This window comes from Argiope bruennichi, chromosome 3 (assembly GCF_947563725.1).
Source record: "Argiope bruennichi chromosome 3, qqArgBrue1.1, whole genome shotgun sequence".
In the NCBI taxonomy this organism is placed as follows: Eukaryota; Metazoa; Arthropoda; class Arachnida; order Araneae; family Araneidae; genus Argiope; species Argiope bruennichi.
In genome coordinates, this window is record NC_079153.1 from 70,764,898 (window position 1) to 70,785,868 (window position 20,971).

The window sequence follows — 20,971 nt, forward strand, 5'->3', positions numbered from 1 at the left end:
TTACACATTTTGTTATGTCTAAATGCCACATTCGAAATTAAAGATATGCGATCGTTTGTTTGTTTATGCAACAACACAACTCTAATATATATTAATGTATTATCTGAAAACAATATTATAATAGTAAGTCTTTAAATATTCCAAATTTGAATTTTAAGAAAAAGAAGAAATTATAAAGATAGATTTACGAATTTTATTCTTTGTATAATAGTAAATATTTGAATTTGTCAATTAGTAATAAATTTAATTACATTTTGGTTCCATATCCATGGCGCCATCTTGTAGTGAGTTTGAGAAATAAATTGTTACTAATTTTCTTATAATAATAATAATAGTGGATTATGAAATATATTAAGAAATAAGTAGTTGAAAATAATAATAAATAAAAAAATACACTTTTACTAGTATCAGAAAAAGTTGAAAAATAATTTATCAAAAATCAAGAGAGAAAACGTATGCATGTGCATGAAAACGTTTTTTTTTTGTTTTTTTTTGTTTTTTTTGCATGAGACATTCAAAATAATACGGTAAGAAAATAATGATATATTGAATATCAAAAGATTCATTCATATATATTCATAAATATTCGTTAAAACTGAAATATATTGTAAATGAGATGAAAAGTCCAATTTATTTGAAGTATTTCTATCAATGTTATTGTGAAATAATATCCAAACATCTTAAGAATTTTTTCAAGTTACTTTCTACTGTTTAAATCTCTAATAAAAGTATGTTTCATTTTCTTCATTTGATTAACGAAATTCTCCAAAAATCTGATCTCGTCAATAAATTTTAATAAAGAGGAATATTTCAAACTTATTTCTTAAATGTTATTACAAATATGTATGACGCTTAAAATTTTAATCTAGAAAATTTCACGTGGTCAATGGAAAGAATAAAACGTGATAAAAACTACGCAAAGTTTCTTCCGGGAACTTTAATTTCGTATTCATTTCTCATACATTATCAACACGGCAGCCATTATTTTAGACCTTAAATATGCTAATCTATGTTCCTTTTTTCAGATATGGGAATACTTTAATGCAAATGTTTACAAAATCTGTATCTGTTCTGTCTGTATCATTCATGCACAGTATTATTCATCCCAGATTAATGGAAAAAATGATGCTTTATTCATATCACGCAAATTAATGAGTAAATTTATTTTTATTTTTCTCTCGGGTTTTTTCGTATCCTAACCTCCAGATTTCCCGCAAAGGTCAGTTCTTAAGCCATTTTTGGCTTTAGGTGTAACTGGGGAAGTAATGTCCATGAACTGTTTTTTGGAATTCTAAGTATAAAAACTGCAAGGTGGGAAAATATTAATTTGATATCTGAAGGTTCATAAACTCGTTTGAGCAATTATAAGGCATATTAATTGCATGTAAGACACACGCGCGAATAATTTTTGGAAACCTCACTCGAAATCGTAGTAAATGATCGCAGCATTTAAACATTCCTGAAGGCAAAATAGTGCAATTTGAAGCAATAAGTTGTCCTTCGTCCTGAATCATCTAGATGATTTACGTGTATTTTACCATATGGAATCCACGCTCAAATGAGAATATTCTTATGTCGATGAATTTTAATTATCATGAAATAAACCTAACCATGCAAATAGACTAATTCAAAATTTAAATTACAAAATATTATTTATTTTCAATTTTAATAATATTATTTAAGACATAACCAACAAATTTCTAAAATGTAAAGAATTAAAAGCATTGATACAAATACCTAGCAAATAGTTAATTAATTTTTTTTGTTAAACTGGATTTGTCAGGATCATATTCAATTCCTATTCTTTATCTTTTAGCTGATGCATTATCAAGATTCTAATGCTTATATTTTGAGTTAAATAATAAAAAAAACTTTTAAAAATAACCTTATATTTCTGTTATATTAGTGACAAATTAAAATAACTTACAAATCACGCATATTTCAGATGATGCGCATTAAATGGAATGGAGGAAACTATATTTTGTTTATGATTTCAGTACATTTTTTCCAAAGTAAAAAATTTATTATAAGATAATTGATTATCAAGCAATGATATTTTTCAAATGATAAATAGTTCTAGTTATTAAAGTTACTTCAAATATTCTTTTTCATTTTTATGAAACGATATTTTTTGAATAATGTGATCTTAAATTCAGAAAAGCAATTGTTGATAAATCCTTATTTTTTTTACCAATTGTCTTAGTTTTTTTTTCTTACAAACAAATCTGTTTGGGATAAAAATACAATTTTGTCATCTAGATTTTTTTTAACCATAAAACTACATATCCAATATTATTTTCTTATTTTACCCATGAAACTTTTTAAATTCATAATTAATATAAAACACCGGATAGTTTTTAGTAAAATAATTTTTTTATTTTCATATAAATTTTAAAACAGAAAATAAGATTCGAAAACCATGTTTACCAGAAAAATCTTACAATAATTGCTTTCGTGAGTTTCTCAAAATCGCAAATTATTTTTTAAGATGATAAAAACTTTATAATAATTTTAAATCTAGAAAATTATTTCATGCCTGCATCTTTTATTTTTCATCTATTCAAAAGGTTTCAGTATTATTATATTTCCTAGTATTTATCACCATAAAGAACGAAAAAGCTTTTACTATATATATTCCTACACATGCTGTTTATTGATAAAACGATTTGATTCTGACATCAAACAAATTAAATAACAAAAACAATAGTAACAACATCTTAGTTTAAAACTTTTAATAGAAATAACTAATTCGCACTTAATTTTTATTAAATCATTTGAATACTTCTTGCAGTTCTTTAATCTTAAAAATAACATAGCTTGAACGAAGAAAAGATAATTGTAAATTATCAATACTATACTTACACTTATCATTTTTAAGAATATATTTATGAAATTCTTAAACAGAAATATCCAATTTAATCAAAGATAAATAAATGCAAAAAAATATCAAGTTTCATAATGCAAGTAATTTAAAAAAATCAATTATGTTCTCAAAATGATTGCGATTGCAACAGAAGTCTATGCAATAAACCTACGACGGCAATGAACGCCATTTTTTGAGTAAAATTTGATCCATCACTGTCCACTTCTCTGATGACGAGGCAAACCTTATTTACACTCGTGAAAACCTTCAAATATTTTAACAGTTATCAGCATAGAAATAAGCTGGTGATGCATGTTGTAAGTAATGGAATAACTAAAACAGATGTCAACTTTAATTAGAAAACTGGCACATAAATGATATTTTTCTTCTTTAAAAAAATGGCATTGGTCTTATTGGGAAAGAGTAAAACGTGCAAAATCAAAGAATATTTTTTTAAGTTAATTATGCTGTCAAACTACCAACTATTATATTCATAGAAACATCGTCAATGATTCGTTGAATCTGAAAAATAAAAGATCGATGGCAAGAGGACATTTCTCAAATAATTTGTCAAGTGTAAAATGAAAATTTCCATTAAGAAATTGAAATTAAAACAAGCTGAAAAAAAGATTATTATTTCTTAATAAAATAAAATGTCAAAGATTTTTTTACTTATTTTCATACGAAGACATTTTTTCAAGTTAAAAATTCTTCTCAGAAATATTTTTCCTTTTTAATTTTAAATTATATTTAAATTTTACGCTTATAATATATTTACTTTCAAATTTTAATATTCACAGTTTATAATATATTAATAATGATTAAATTAAATACAACACACAGAAAAGAAGCTACAAACTATATAATTCTTTTAAAAATTTCTTTCCAAATGGCTCAATTTTTTTTTTTTTTTTTTCGTTTTATCTTGTAAAATAGCTTTTGGGTAGATTTCATTGTCTAAATATCAATTGATTGTTTCTCTTCCAATAAATCCCTTAATTTTGAATCATTTACATAAAATTATTGCTTGCATTATCCACATATTTGCCCTTTTTTAAGAATAAGTTTGTCATCCATTTATTGTTTATTTTATTTTGGATTTTTTTAGAAAAGGAGAGAATATTTAGGGAACTCAAATTGAGAATCACTGTCTTAATTTAATAGATTACAATTTATATAAAATATAGTACAATTTATATAATATATTTTTTTTAATTTAATAGAATACAATTTATATAAATATAGTTTTAAAATAAAATTTTTCATACACGTAACCTTGGAAAACAAAGAATTTGTAATATCAATTCGATATTTCTGCTATATTACAGAGTATTTATTAGGAATTCATTTTTTATAATCGCTTTAACTATGTTTAAAATATATTCTAAAATCAATAGAATAAAAATATTTGACTTGATATTTTAAGTTTTAGTACGATATGGGAACATTTTAAACACAGATAATTTAAACGAATACTGTACACGTAATTTCTAATGTTTCTCACTGACAGTATTCGAAAGATAAACTGAAAATTACAAATATCAAAATGGTACTAATAAATTACAGATATTTTTCATGTTTTGAGAACGAATTTTCTCATTAGATTGATACAATTAGGGAAAATAGCATTCTGTACTTCGGTTTTTAAACTATCATTAAGAAGATAAAACCGTTATTTTACCCGGCAAAAAAACAACCGATAATTTAAATCTCATCAAATAAACTGCTGAATTTTTTTAGGCGATCAACCGAATAGAGTTCTAAAAGAGAGTTCTTCTAGAGAATATACAATTCAATGTCAAATGTCGAAACAGAATTTGAATATACTTCAGAAATCCTTATTCAGTGTTAAAAACGTGAAAAAGATAACGAATGCAAAAATACCTTAAAATGTCTCAAGGAAAATTCAAGTTACATTCCTTGTGTTTTCTGCTTTCAATATAAAAATATACGATCAAGATTTTGCATTTTTATTTCTTATCACAAAAATCAGGTTACCATCTGACTACAATATGCGTGTATTGCAACAAAAGGAAGGAAGACGTCCAACCGGTATTAACAATGTTTCATTGTTTCAAAAGTGCAATATCTTCCTTCCTTCTTCTTACAACACCTAAAATAACTTCCCGTGGAAGACAACGCCTTGATGCAATTTTTCTCTACTCTGAAGAATTATTTAGATGTCCAAGAAAGATAAAAAGGATTCTCAGTTCGAGGACCCTTAATTCATTGTCTGGCCTCAATGAGACTGACAGGAGACACAAATGCAATTTCAGCTAATTCATTCAACATTTCTCAAAGTTATATTTCACGATAGAAATATATGCGTTTACTCTCCTTAAAGAATAGTTGTTTTTCCTAAATGATTGATATAAATATTTAGGTAAAACAATTATTTTTGAGTGTCATTTCAAATTTTTTAAACATTTTTTTTTTTTTTGCATTAAATTTTTCTTACGACTTAATCATCTTTATATTTAATGTTAAATTTGCCCAAATACTTTCAATTAAAATGCGGATAAGAGAATAATAAGACAATATAAAATTAACTTGGAGCTTAGTTAATTAATAGCTCTAAAATTGAAGGACTCATGCAATGATCAACTACTTGTTTTTAAGAGGAGCTTGAAACATTGTGATCTTTTAACAAGAAACCTTTTCTGCTGCTGCAGTAAACTGGATAATAAAAAAACCCATAAATATCACTTTAGACCTTTAATGGTAGTGATTAGAACAAAGAGAACCTTTTTTGTGTTGAGGAAAAAAAGAAAGAAAAAACCAATAATAATCTTTTTTATAGCCGATATACAAGAAATAAAAAAACATTCTCATTTAACGTGTTTAATTGGCATTCCGTTATACAAATTATTTTTGAGTACTTTCGTTTTTTTTATTGTGTTTTTCCTTACAAATTTTATGAAAGTTTGTTTTGCATTAAAAATAAGATATTTAAAACAATATGAATAATATTTATTAAAAATAATTAGGGTTTTGGTTTTAATATACATATTCTAAAGCCTGAATTTTTTTAAGCATTGAATGAGGATTCCAAAATAATATTCCTTCTAATGTGTCTTTTTTTATAAAAAAAAAATTTATGTTATGAGGATAATATTAGTTATCTCTGTTCTTCTTTAATAAATTAAGTAAATAATATTAAATAAATAAATAATAATATTAAAATAATATTAAATACAACTAGTTTAATTAAACATTTGAGAATCATGATTATTTGTCTCGAAATTATTTCATAAACAGATTTTAATCATTATATGTTAAATGTCTTATTAGCATGAATTAGTAATTTAAAATAAACTGATTTAATTTTAAAAAGCAAATTAATAGTCGAATATTAAATCTATAATACACTTTTTATGTAATGGCTTCATTTATAATGTAATACAGAATTTTATTTGAAAATTTATTCATATATAGTGTAAGGGAAATTACTTAATTTACTAATTTAAAAATAAGGCCCAATTAAATTTCAATTATATAAAGAATTTTTATAATAAAATTTGATTTACTTTCTACAAATATTTTATATCAAAAATCCACATCCAATACTTTTCTCTAATAAACTCTATATTTTCTTTATCTAAATACTTATAATATGTAAATATTGTGACAATAGAGCTTAAAATGTCTGCTTATATATAAAATCTTACACAAATTGTATTAAAAAATTGAAAAAAAAAGATATTGAAAGAAATATCCCCATATAAGCACAACATTTTCGTTTATTTCTCACATAAATGAAATCAGCTTCCCTTTCATCAAGTCAAAATATTTAGATCGTATTCATGCTGTGAACTGGAAAACTGATGACATTCAAAGAAGTCAGAATAGTAGCGTGTGTTGAATTATTTTTACATTTCCTGCAGTTTTCCTCAAGGTACTTGGTATCTGGGGAGTCACAATTTCCATTTGAAATGAAGGACAAAATCGTAAATTGAATGCGTCGTGAATTTTCATAAATGTTTGCAACTTTTGGGAAAGGAAATATTTTTTGTTTACTAACATTAGTACAAATTACCTCAAAATAGAGGTAAAGTCTTTAAACTGGTAAAAAGTTTAACAAATTTTTAAATTAAGAATATTTATTTTCTTGATCATTTATACTTTCAAAAATCTAGAAAAATAAAGAAAAGTAATTGGTTGGATAAAATGCTATGAAACTTTTTTGCTTTTCTATAGGTTTTCTGTAGATGATACTTAAAAAGTTTTCTTTATTTCATACTAGTCGTCTCAGACGAGCAGTTGGTTCGCTAGGAATATTGACTATATTTGACTCCAGATAAATCATTTTTCATAACTTCTTGATTCAATCAAATTATCGAACATTAAAGCTATGTTATTTTAATTGACTAGCATATATACTGTTCATAGTGTACATCAACTTTTCTAATGGAAACAGTCCCATAATGTTATAACGCTATTTAAAACGTAAATATATGGCTCATCCATTTTTTTAAAATTCTGCGATATTGTAACTTTATTTTTATTTTTTTGGCATGTAAATTACACTGACATTAAACAGAATTCAGTTTCTAAACCTTTCAACAACGGAAAAAATTACATTATAAAATATTTGATGAAACAATTAACATAGTTTGAATTTCACAGCAACAATATAATCCATTTTTGGAAATCAGGCCGAACAAAATTGCCGAAATTCAGTAAAAAGTTGCAAAATTCTTAAATTGTCATCATTAAAAACCATTTTTCTAAATTTTAAAATGGTGTGAAATTCAGTTTTGTGCTTTAATAATCTAGAAACTTATTGCAGGATAAAGCCAAAATTCAACTTTAATTATATGCCAAATTTGCTAGCTGTAAATCAAATACTCTGACCTGTCCAGTGCCAGCCCACGTAAACATTCATCTTCATTATTAGTAGAGACTAGCAGCGCATTCATCCTGATTATTAGTATAAATGAAGGAGAAAAATCTAAAGCACATGCATCTCGATTTTCTGTGCTAATCGCCATTGCTTAGATGAATTCTATTAGAAAAAATAAGCTTGCAACAATAATTTTAAAAAATCAATAAAAAAAAAAGGTAAGAATTTCTTTTAATCAATAAAAAACTATATAAAAAGATTTTTTTTTCTTTAATCTTTCCTTCCTCACAAGAATTGATATTTTTAAAAACTTAATCATGTTAATTAAATAGTTAATAATTTTGTTGTAATTCTTTGACATAGAATTACTCAGGTTTAGAGTTTCAAAAATCATTAATTAAGAAAACAGAATTTACTTGCCAGTAATTTTTACTAAGGCAAAATACCTAACCCAGATGATGGCTAAGATCGAAGGGTTATAACAATTATTTATCGGTGTCATGGACACTTGGCATTTAATTCAAGTAGAGCAAGATTTAATTGATTTCCAAAGGTATTAAGTTATCGCGTGATATGCATCACTAGACTATTTAAATTATCTTATTTCAATTAAGATGGAATTAATCTATCTATTTCTACAAAATTAAATATAATTTTCTTATTTTATACAAATACCTTGAATACATTACCATAATATGTGTAAAAAAATACGATCTAATGGTCTAACTTGTAATTGAAACCAAATTATCTTTGTATATCACAGTTAGGTAAGGAGAATTCTTTATTTAAAATAATAATTTTCATCATTTTGTTTTATATATCATGATTGTATTCTACTGATCGACCTCATTAAATGAAAATTTGAAAATTTATTATTCCAACCTAAGATTTACATTGTTAATATTTTTAGATCAGTTATTTTGGCACAACTTTCATTTTAATTATGATTACATTAGATGAATCATAATAAGAGAAAGCATGATAAAACTCATATAAATAAAAATGCTAGTATAAAATTATTTTATCTTTGCATCTAAAAGTATCATTTTTCACTCTAAAATGAATTGCATTTTAAAAATGCTACATTCAATTGTGAAAAAAAAACATGAAACGTAAAATAATAATTACTAAGCTATAAGATTGAAAATTTCGGATAAAAACTATTTCCTTATCTTCAATATAAAATGCTTGCAATATATATATATATATATATATATATATATATATATATATATATATATATATATATATATATATATATATATATATATTTGAAAAAGCTTTTTAAATTTGTTAGGGATTAAGGATATTATTAATTGTTAATATGGAACTTATTTATAACTAATTAAATTTAAACCAGAGTGCGATTTTTATCATCTTTTGACAGTGAAAGCAAACTTGTTGTGTCTTTCAATTTAAAGCAAAATAATATTTTGCCTATATAAGATTATGCAAAAGTCGAATATATGCTTAAGTAGAATATATTGCATATATGCATAAATCGAAATTCATTATGGAATATTTCTTTCTATTGTTTATGAAAATACATACTATATTAATTTGCTTCAATGCTTCTATCTATACCGTTTCTGCGCTGCTTAAAATACTTTTTTGTTGATTCCCTTAAATGTTTCTTGACGTAATTGGTTTTTCGGATTTATACCACTATTTCTCTGAATCCTTTAAAAATGTAAAAAGGAGATAATAACTTTGTTTTATCATTTTTATTAAAAGATTTATTCTTTCATTAAGGAATAAAACGGCTAAAAGTATGTATACAATAGATTTTTTAATGAATGTATACAACATAAAAATTTAATATGACTTTCATTTTCACTATTTCCTTACTAATTAGCAATTTTGCTATTTCAAGCTAATTTTTTAATTAAACAGTTAAAACAATTTCAATTTTTCTGAAAAAGATGGGAACTATTAGTATAGAATCCTATATCCACCGTTAAAACTTTCTAATAGCAACTATATGAAAATTAGCTTCCGCATGATAAAAGAAAAAGACTCAAATTAATCAAGATACCAGAATAACAACGCCTACTTTGTGGCATCGCCTTAATAGCTTCCATAAATTTTAGAGCCAATAAAGAATGAGAAACTTGTTTGGGATTGAAAGTCGAAATGATACGTCGTAAATCAGTTTCAAGACCACTTTTTCACGGATTGGTGGAAATGTCCAGTTCACGTAAGCTTTAATCACGCGTTTCGATCATACGGTTGTTGTATTAAATGAAGTTGTTCACTGTTTTTAAGTCTACTTTGTTCCGCGATAGTTTCGTAAATATGTTAGCATCAATAATGTGATGAATAAAACATTTTCTGCTAAGAATTTACTCATAATCATATTCATTTGATCAACCAGAAAACTATTTCTAAAATCAATTTCTTTTTTACTGCTTAAGGGATGCTACATGTTTAGTAGAAGATTCGAGAAGGTCTCAAGATATTTAAAATTTATTAGAGTTGTGCAACTAACTTAAATCGTCATATACCTAAAAGCTATTAATTTTCTCTTCTGCAATCTAATTATTGGCTAGTGCTTCGTTTTAAAATAAATTATGAAAACTAATCTGTATTTACTTGATGTTTTAACAAGAATTGTTGTCTCATTCTTCAAACTAAGTACTGCAATCTATTGTTTTATATTATGTAAAATATTTGAGGTTTATTTTTATATTGATTTTACAATCAATGTAATTTACGATAAATATCCATAGAATTGATTCTATTTTTATGAATCGATTCCATAAAACTGTAAGATACATAAGAGAAGAGAATATATATAGTTTTGTCTACTAGTAAACTGCTTTTTATGAACCGAAGCAGCTAGAAATGCTGAATGCTTGCCAAAATACTTTCATTAAAATTTCGGGCATTCATTCAATTAAAAAAACTGAAATTTGAAAATTCGTTAACATACCATACCAAACCAAATAAACAAATAAAGGATTCCAATGTTATACATTATTTGCTTGTAAGAATGATCTAGAACACCAACTAAAATCTTTATTTATCTCAAACTTCTGCTAATGTATGGTGTTTCATCAAAAATTTGATTCTGAAGATCTGATTTAATAGATAGTAAGCTGTTAGAATATCAGCACTGGGGTTAGCTTTAAACAAACTTCATTCATAGAAGAAAAAAAATATTTTATATATGAATGCCAGAATCATTTGAAATATCAGGGATCTATATCCAAACGAGCAACGGAAGAGCATATTCTTTGTAGATTCTACATTAACATTTCGGGTATAACTATAATTACTACGAAAGTAATTTCGATTTAAACAGTAGCTGAAGCATGGGTTGAGCTTGTGCATAAACTAACCGAGACTTTCCGTAGCTGTTAATCGATAGTTATTTTATTTGTTAAAGCTTGATTCAATTTCAGAAAAATATTCCCACAAAAAAGTCCTCTTCACAAAATCCCATGAAAGTATTTTCCAGCATTTATACTACCAACCAAAATATGAGCATTAGAATGATAGTATTTGATTTATTGAACTAAACGAAATTATCAGAAGTAAAAAGTAAGATCAACCAGTTATACGTTAATTAATTTTACTATTGGCATAAAGCAGCTTACATACGAGGTTTTACATCTAAAAATATTCGCATATAAATAATATTTAGAAAAAATTATATCTATTAATTAACTCGAAAAAGATAGTCGTTTTAGTATCAAATCGAGGATGAAGTGGTGACTTTATAAGGGTTAAATAGTCATATATGACAACAAAAGCTGATTTTCTTTCAATATGTTGTAAGTCAATTTGCTCTAAATGAAACAGAACGTTATGGAAGTTAATAGACTTTGAACCACCTATGTTTCGCATTCCGTGGGATATTCCAGATAATAGATGCTAGTCATCCGCTTACTGTTCGGGGGAATTTCGATTCAAAGAAGTAGCATTATCTATCTAATCACAGCGAAGATTCTATTGTTAGAAGTACAATATTGAAAGAACAAAGGAGTGTTACCATAATTCTTGAAGATGACCGTTTCATTCTCATTGCTTTTCATCAAAAGATGCACGAAATATGAAGAACGACAATCCACTTGATCACGCACCCAGTGTTTTATTATGCGTTCTTAAGCTACTTTAATGTCAAAAGAAACCCATATTAATCTGAATGATTTACCCATAAGATTATTTTGGTATTCTCTAAGGGAAATAATCATTTCTTTGTCTTTTTTAATAGCAACTGATTTTCATTTTAAAGAATAAATACGCCGCATTCTTCTAACTTCTGCCTTCGATTTTTCTTCTTAGTTAAAGAGCTTTATTATTTTTAAAAATTAGAAAGTTTTAAGCTTAGTTTACAGAAGATTATCTGAGGTTTTATATTTTTCTTTGAGCAAAAAGACAACTAACATTTTAAAAGAAATGAAATTTATCAAAATTTTATTTCATCAATGAAATTTAATAAAGAATTTGAACTATATATAAATGTTCAAAGTTGTATTTTTGTCATTAATTACTCCCGTATATAAACGATGCTTTGATATAAGGTTTTTAACAACGTCATTATCTCAGTATTTCTTGTCTGACTAACCTACTTTCCCAATCATTTTAATCATAAAAAAGGAAATTTAATTCATTCAAAAACAGCTAAATAAAAAAGCTGTCTTATTTATTTCTTGCGGTTTTCTCGTTTATGAAATAGGATATATTTTCCTCTTAATTCTTAGTTACAATTATTCCTTTCTAAGTGTCACGAAACCATAGAAGGGGGAAAATCAACTGGTTTGTTTAGCTTTTGAAGAGGTCAGGGCTAATAAAAAGTTGTGGGTGAAAACAGAAGAACTTATTTCAATATTTCGAAATATTAACCGTAAGTCTATTGATTCATCATTAAGGTTATGCTAAATATTACAGGATTGTTTAATTGGGTCAGTAGGGTAAATTATTTCAGATAAGTATTTCAGGAATTTACGAATAATCAATTTCTTTTTCTTTAAGTAATTAAATTTTATGATTTAATGTTAATATTTAAAAACGAAGCTAAAAACTTTTTATCTGATTTTTTTTATTCGTGTTTAAAAAGAAAATATCACTTTTATCTTTAAAATGCACTATTTTCCAATTCCAATAAATAACTTTTTATTATAAGTAGGAAAGCAGCAGTACATTTATTGCAATTTTCAATTAATTTTTCTATTTTAAAGCCATTCATTTTTTTTACTCCTGATTTTTATTAGGATTTTTATATACGCATTTAGTATGTTATTAAAATTTGATATATTTTCTTCGTCCATCATCAAAATCAAACATAACTAAAACTATCAGACATGTAAATAAATTTTATACAAATATATTCAAAATTATATCAGGACAGATATATGAGTTCTAAACATAAATTCACATTTACTTGCTTTTTAACATTTCTAGTACTACATTTCATAAATTATGATTTTTCGTATAAATTTAACATCTCCTTAGTTTGATGATACTAACATATTAAATACTGATCAAACAAATCTATGTAAAAAAATAACACTAACAAATCTCATAGTTTTTTAAGTAATATATGATGGTACAAATCAGTAGTTCAGCCCAAGAGTTTAAAAAAATGAAACGATCCTTAAAATTGCAATAAATAAACAGATATTCAAAAATAACCTTAAGAAAAGATATTTAGAAAGGAAAATAAAATACAAAATCTAAAAATAGATTAATACAAAAATCGAATTAAAGCAAATGTGCAAAATGAAAGTTAGGAAAATGAGCAACCTTTAATTTTAATTTATTAGATATTTTTGTATTTTGAATTTTTGCAAATAAAACTAATGTCATTTTTAAACATAATTAATTCTTTTGCGTGATTCAAAAGGAATTACATTTCAGAAATTATGTTTCACAATAAAAATTAACCAGTGTTTAATTCCTTGAAAAATTATTGACATGAAATTAAAAAACAATAAGATTTCTTATTAAATTTATTTTTTTATTAATGACAAAAATTAATTTTAAATTAGAAAAAGCTGATTAATTCAATTAATAGAAAGCTCAATAATTAGACAATACCAGTGAATACTTTAGTGTTTAAATGAATTAACAATCTTTTTTGAAAGTTTTAAGCAATTCTAATCAGAAATTAATATTATGTTAACCATTTAAAAAAATAATGTTAATAAATAAATAATAAAAATTTAAATAATAAATAATGTCAAAAATAATTAATTTTTGATAATTCATATTTTTTTTAAGTATAATTCAAAATAAAAATTTGGTAGTCTATAATTATTTATATCCATCTTAATTCTTTATTAACAAATTAATTAGTTTGTTTAGTATTTAATAAATGAAAAAATCCATTTCATAAAAGAAATCATCACTATCTCCTATCATTTTAAAACTTTTATTTTAATAAAATTCCAAATTACGAAACATATGAATGACAAATGAAATCCCTATGAAAAACATAAATAACTAATAAGTGTATGCCAACCAAACAATAACTTATTTAAAGACCGAAAAAAATTTAGTAATATAAGTAATAAAATATTTAGTAAAAATAGTAAGCGATTATTTTATTAAAAGTCAAAAATTAATATTCAACAATAGAAAGAATTAATATTTAATAAGAATAGCATTTTTCAAGCAAAATCGTCACTTACTGTTTTCTTTCAATTGGAAACAAATGCAGAATTATTAATACTCGTTCTCAAACCAGCGCCACATTCATCCAAAACCACATTTCAGGCTAATAAAGTTCTGAGAGTGCTAGTTACCTTCAAAACACTGAAAGAGAAAGTGATCAAATTCCCTCCTCTCCTCCTGTCAAGAAGGCATTTTCAGATTATTTCTTGATTTTACATAGGCAGGCAAGAGGAAGTGCAGACGCGTCGAGTTCGGTCAAGGACTAAGAGGACCTGGGGCATTTGTAAGCCGCTAACCTTCGCTACTTTTTGGATGATAGGCCATATTAATAATTATCGTTTTGACGCAATTGCAGAAACCCATTTTCTTGTCTGGACCGGCTATCACTGAAATACATGAGAAAAAAATTTGGAAGAATTTTGTATCTCTATTAAGGCATGCCCTAATGAATGGGAAATGATAATAATACTGCATTTTAAAATTATATTAATTACTTTCTTCTTTAAAAAATGGCATCGTTGAATTCTTCAGAAAAGGTTATCTTTGTTGATGTTGGGAGTGTAATTGCTAATGATGTGCAACTTTTTCCTTATTTCCCCTTTCCATTATTTACTGCGTATTATTTCAATGTTTTGATTTTAAATGTAGACCGTATCACTTTGAAAATTGGAAGATGTGCAGAAATAAATTATTTAGCTTATATGAATATTTCTTATAGCCTTTTTTAAAAATAACACTGCATTTGTTTTGCCAAAGTTTCTTTACTTTTGAAGTCCATTAGCAAAGTCTTCCTTACCTTAGATCAGAATTTTAACTCCGAGTTCGTGTACAAAATATGGAATAATGAAACTCTCATAGTATTGCTTTTTTTATTGTTATTTAATATTTGTAAGAAAAGTTAGTTAAAGAAATCCTCCTAACTTAAAATCTTTCATTAAATTTACAAAATAAATATGTTTTATTTAATAAATTCATCTATTTCAACTTTGGATTCATTTAAAAAAATTTCAAAAGAAAATAGAAAAACATTTTTTTTCCGAGACAGCTTTGCGTAAGAAAAAAAGGCTACAGAAATTTTCTTTACATAATTGTTTTTAAAAATTTTAATTAAAAAAGTTAAGCTAGTAAAAGAAATCAAGAATAAATAATCCATGTTTATTTCATGCATTTCATTAAAAAATTTAGGATATAAACTATAATATTAAATATATTTTTGTATATTATCAATTAATAATTTTTCCTATTCAACTTAATTGCAAATGTTAATCATAAACAATTCTGAAATAAGAAATGATAGAACAGTTTTAAAAAACAAAAAAATGTTATATTTTTTTTTATTGAAGAGTTTATTTGGGGTCTCTACCTGATTCTGGATGATTTATTTTTAGTTTATCCAAATAACCACTAAACAATAACTAGACTTTGAAAATCTTTCCATTAGTGCAATTAGATTTTGAAAAAAAAATACTGAAATCGAAATACGAAATAATTTTGAAAGATAAAAGTTTCAGTCAATATAAAATAATAATTAAACTTTGATTTTTTTAAAGATTTTACCTAAAAAGCTGCAACCAAAAAAACATTAAATTTTGATTAAAAATTAAACTTTAAAACGATTTTTTAATTATATTTCCAGGAAATATGGTTGAATAGCAAGAAATAATGACAGTGAAAAGTTGAAATGGATACTTTTCGTGATTTTTTCATTGGATTATTTTCCATATCCATTTACAAAAAAAAATGAGTAAATGAATAAAATACAGTATTTTTAATAAATATTTATTTATTTATCATTAATTTTTCTTCTTTCTTATTAAACTTATTTTCAAATTTTAGACTTGCTATCTTTTTCTCTATACAAATCATGTAGTAGAAGGGAATACACTTTAGTACAGCACGTACGAATTAAAAAAAGCTACATTTTATAAAAAGAATAAAAAAGGAGAAAATTTCTCCTTTTTATGAAAAAAAGCTTGCGATTTTCTTTTGCATTTCCTTCAAGATGAAATCTCTAAAATGAATAGCATTAGATTTTTGACAGATTTAGTATTGAACAAAAAATTAACTAAATTAGTAATTATTTTCATGCTAGGAAAAAGTTTGGGGAACTGCAACTTTTATGCACAGTTCTTTGGCCTAATCTTTATAAGTTCTTTTTATCACTACATTAAAAATTTCTCGCCATTCATTATATGACGGTAGCTTTTTTCGGCTGATTAAACAATATTTACAATTAATCCATAATTCAAAAAAAAATTAAACCTCAGATGATGTATTGAACACAAAGCATATCTTATTAAACTGATTTCAAAGTGTCTTTTCCTTAAAGTTAATCATCAAAAGCTTGAGGAAGAAAATTTACATGCGTAGAATATTTAATATAGTAATAAAATCTATATTTCCTATGCAAAGGACTTAGAAAACAAATATAATATAATTCTGCAAAATATTTCACTTTCAAAGGAAATAATAGGCAGTTTGCGGTTTAATACTTCTTGAATATATGACGCTTACACTTTCAAGTAATTAGATATTTTATTTACATTCTATTCCTTGCCTGGAAAATTTAAATAAAAAGCCAAAACGTTATTTTCAGGAGCTTTATATATTTTATAAAATAATTATTATTAAATAGTCAATATAAATCCCTTCATATGCTTTGAAAATAGTATTCTTAATAATATGCACTATACTTGCTTTATTAATATTTTTACAATAGTGTAAATGCCTCCTGCCAGAAACGTTTTATTACCTGAACTTTATTTCTATGGATTCAGGCATGCCAAATTGAAATGGTAATTATTTTAAGGAGTATGCATGCAGAGAAGATCTAAGTTTGCTCCAAAAAAATATCCGCAAAAAAGTACAAATACAACAGAAATTATATTTTCTTTGAAGCAGGCTCACTTCTTTGCTGCATTTTCAATTTCAAAAATCATTTCGCAGGCAATTATTTTTAATCTGACGTGAAACGAATACAAATAATTCTATAATTTGCACAAGTCTATCATTCTTTCAAATAATAAGAGCTCACTAACAAAGAGATACTTTCAGATTCGAATTCCTAACTCAAAATCTATGTGGCAAAAAAATTCATCCTAGTTTTATTGCTCTCAAATCAAAATTTCTGGAGATAGTACATATTATGCATTTATCGACTGAAATTGAAAAAAAAAATGAAAGCTGCCTTTCAAATGTTTACAATCTGGGTATTTTTTCCCATATTCGACGATGACATTTTATATAAGTAAGGTTAATTTGATACAATCCATTTTCATTCAAACTCAATTAATAATTCCGCAAAACTTTAATGCACGAAACGTTTGCTAAAATCTTATCTCCGCTTTGCTGCATTATCTGAATCTCAAACATATTCTTTGATATTAATATCTGTATTAGATCGTAAGTTTTATTTGTTTTTATTTAGAATGCAATCTTCCTTTAGTTTTTTAAAGTTTTAATTCACTTTAATTCACTTAATTCTTTATACGAAGATTTCATTCACAGATAGAAATCTGTACTTTGACGGGTTATCTATAAAACAGTTATATATTTTAATAATTTAGATTAAATTATAAATCTGTATGTATTATATTATCTATCCATAATAAATTCATATTAAAAATGCTAGAATTAAAACAGCTTTGTTCAATGCACGAAACATTAAAAAAATGAAAACAAAATAAGTCTCTTACAGATGAAGCAAAAAAATGAAAGAATTAAGAATAAAAACGTTTGATTTTAAAAAATCACCACTTTTATCATTTTATCGTTTACAATTAATTAAATTAAAATCCTGGTGTTTAAGAATGAATATTGTATCTTTCTCCACTGTGACTGCAACTCGTTTTTTTTCTGTAAGATATAAACTGCTGCACTAATCGTGGCCCTTAATAGCTTATTTTGAGATCGTAAATTTGGGATAAAGCTACAAATGGCATAAAGAAATATATTTTGCATTGTTTTAGAAAATAATAGAAAAAATAAATAATATAATTTTAAAAACTTGATTTTATTAATATATTTAATAAAATATACTTGACACAAATTTTGAATAAAAAAAGCTGCAATCTTCTACTATCAAAATTAAAAGCAATGAAATTTTTAATACTGATATTTAGACGATTTTAGATCATTTTAATAGCCACCTTGATAAAGATCTGCCAATCAAGGTTCGACTCTACTTCGCAACGAGTGCTGATTGATCTAAAATAAAGAAATCCAAATCTTTAATACTTTTTTGCTTAAAATGGTAATGTTTCAAGAGTATTTTATAATATATCATTAATAAGATCGAAAATTAAACTTTGTAATTCTTGCAGCAAAACATTTATTTTCGGAAGCAATGTAAAACATAATAATTTATACCATTATAGGACTTTTTCAGATGGTCCTATTATGGTGTCTCTTAGAAAACGTTATGACTTCTCTTTAGAAAACAGCTATTGAACATCATTAAAGCAAATGCCCTATACAACAACATTTCAAACGTTTGTGTGTTTGTAGGTGCGTAGGTCCACGACCAAAATAATGTATGTCCAATGAATTTTAATTCTTGATTAACTTTTGTTTCCTAGCTGGACGCAAAACTTCTTTTCAAAGATTCAAAACCAGTACAACTCATAAAAGCAGTTATTTCAAGGTACAAAGCTTGACAAGAATATTAACTCAAACAACTGGAAATTTCTATGTTGACATTTACATTTTCCGTATGATTTTTACATAATTCGTCACATGACTGATAATTCTTAGTCAGCTTTGCAAAAAGAGTATAATATATCAGACCTGGTAATATGGCTCTCTTAATTTAACAAATATGAATATTAAAATTGAAAATAGATCGTTCACTTCATTTCAGAACATAAAATGCCATTTTACTATATTATATCTAATATTTATTGGACATTAATTGCATTGAAAAAGTATTTGTATTAACACACATACAATATATTAATCAAATGCTCCAAACACATTTGAAAATATTGCTATTTAAGTTTTTAATTATTCATTTGTAGGCATGAATCATCAAATCGCTGTACATATTCTTATTATGAAATGGAAGAAAAAAATTAATTTAAATGTTTAACCTGGTTTATTTATAAATTTGCACAACAATCGATTTCAACACTGAAAGATACAAAAATATTATTTACTCATAATTAATTATATTAATCTGATTATTATTAATTTATTATTAGATTGCATTTCATCGTAACTGATTGCAAATAGACAGAAAATACAAATATCTGTCACAATTAACTGTTTTAAAAACCATTTTTTAAAGAAATGATATATTTTGGGATTCGAGATTATTTTAAGAAAAAAATTCGGTCAACTTATTAAACAAAAATAATTTGAAATAAATTAATTTTATTAATTAAAATTTGAATGTTTTTCATCAATTACCTTGGTACATTTTATCGATCAAAAACTATTTTAAGTAATTTAAAACTCAATAAAAACTGTTTGTTGATATCAATTTTATTTCCGTATGTTTTTTCTAATACAATTATTTTCTTGAATAAAACTGTATATTTCATTATTTTTACAAGTTATATACTCAAATTTGATTATTTTACATACGTATTTTGTTTGTATGTTACTATTGCTATATAAGGATCTATGTAAGTGAAAATGAAACGCAAAATTTAATTTTGAAAAAAAAAACTCTACAAGAGAAATATACAATAGCAGGAAAATGCTGATACGAAAGTTGAGGATTAATTTCAGTCATTTACGAATTGATTTTTTTTTCGTCGAGTGTTTATTATTCTTCAAAAAATGATTTAAACGTTTGGTTAATAACGAAGGTAATTTAAGTAATCATACATTCTATGAAGAAAAAACTATTTTGAATCTCTTTTAAAGAAACAATAAACTTCTTTTAGAAAATCAAAACGAGGAAATGACAAAAAAAATTTAACTTCTGTTATTTCTTTTTCTTTGTTGGATTTCACCATAGGCATCTCTTGCAGATGAATTGAATTGAAAAAAATGCGACATTTCCTCTTATAATTTTGAGTGGCGTGGGGAGGAGCAGAAAATTTCTTTTGTTTCATGCTAGCTTTAAAAAAACAAAAAAACAAAAAAAAATAGCTGACCCATATATGAATACGTGGGTCAAGATCATACTTTTCTTCCTAAAGAGATAAATTCTGATTCTTTTAAAATGACATTAAAAGCTTCTTTATGAAAAATATTACAAAATAAATTTTGGTTTCTAATTTGCATTTCAAATATAGATAAGCTGTGTTACTCAGTAACTTTATGATAAAAGTTAATAAAAATAGTTTTCTTCCTCAATTATTTTTGAAGGCATTATAAAATGGGATACAGATATCCCTGAAAATATAGTTTAATTCGTTTTAATTAATCCACTAATTGTCGGACTATTTTTGATATTTATCTACACAAAGTACATGCGAATAAGTCAAATACTTTAGTAAGTAAGTATTTCACTTATTCGCATTTGCATTTCAAATATAGATAAGCTGTGTTACTCAGTAACTTTCTGATGAAACTTTATAAGTAGGAGTAAACTTTTATAAGTAAGTAAATTGTTATTTATATGCAAAGCTAAAATAGTGTAATATAACTCAATTCTATTATAGTATAATGCAATTCAATAGAATTCAATAATTCTTCAC

At 25.0% G+C, this 20,971-nt stretch overlaps 1 protein-coding gene across 2 annotated transcripts in view; it reads right to left on the reverse strand.

Moving 5' to 3' along the window:
• Positions 1–14,581, reverse strand: part of LOC129963197 (elongation of very long chain fatty acids protein 7-like) — a 96,067-nt gene extending 81,486 nt beyond the window's left edge. For both annotated transcript variants that reach the window (XM_056077373.1, XM_056077371.1), the window contains exon 1: positions 14,342–14,581. The gene's annotated coding sequence lies outside the window, so the exon portion shown is untranslated. The remainder of the gene's footprint in view (positions 1–14,341) is intronic.
• Positions 14,582–20,971: the final 6,390 nt, after the last annotated feature.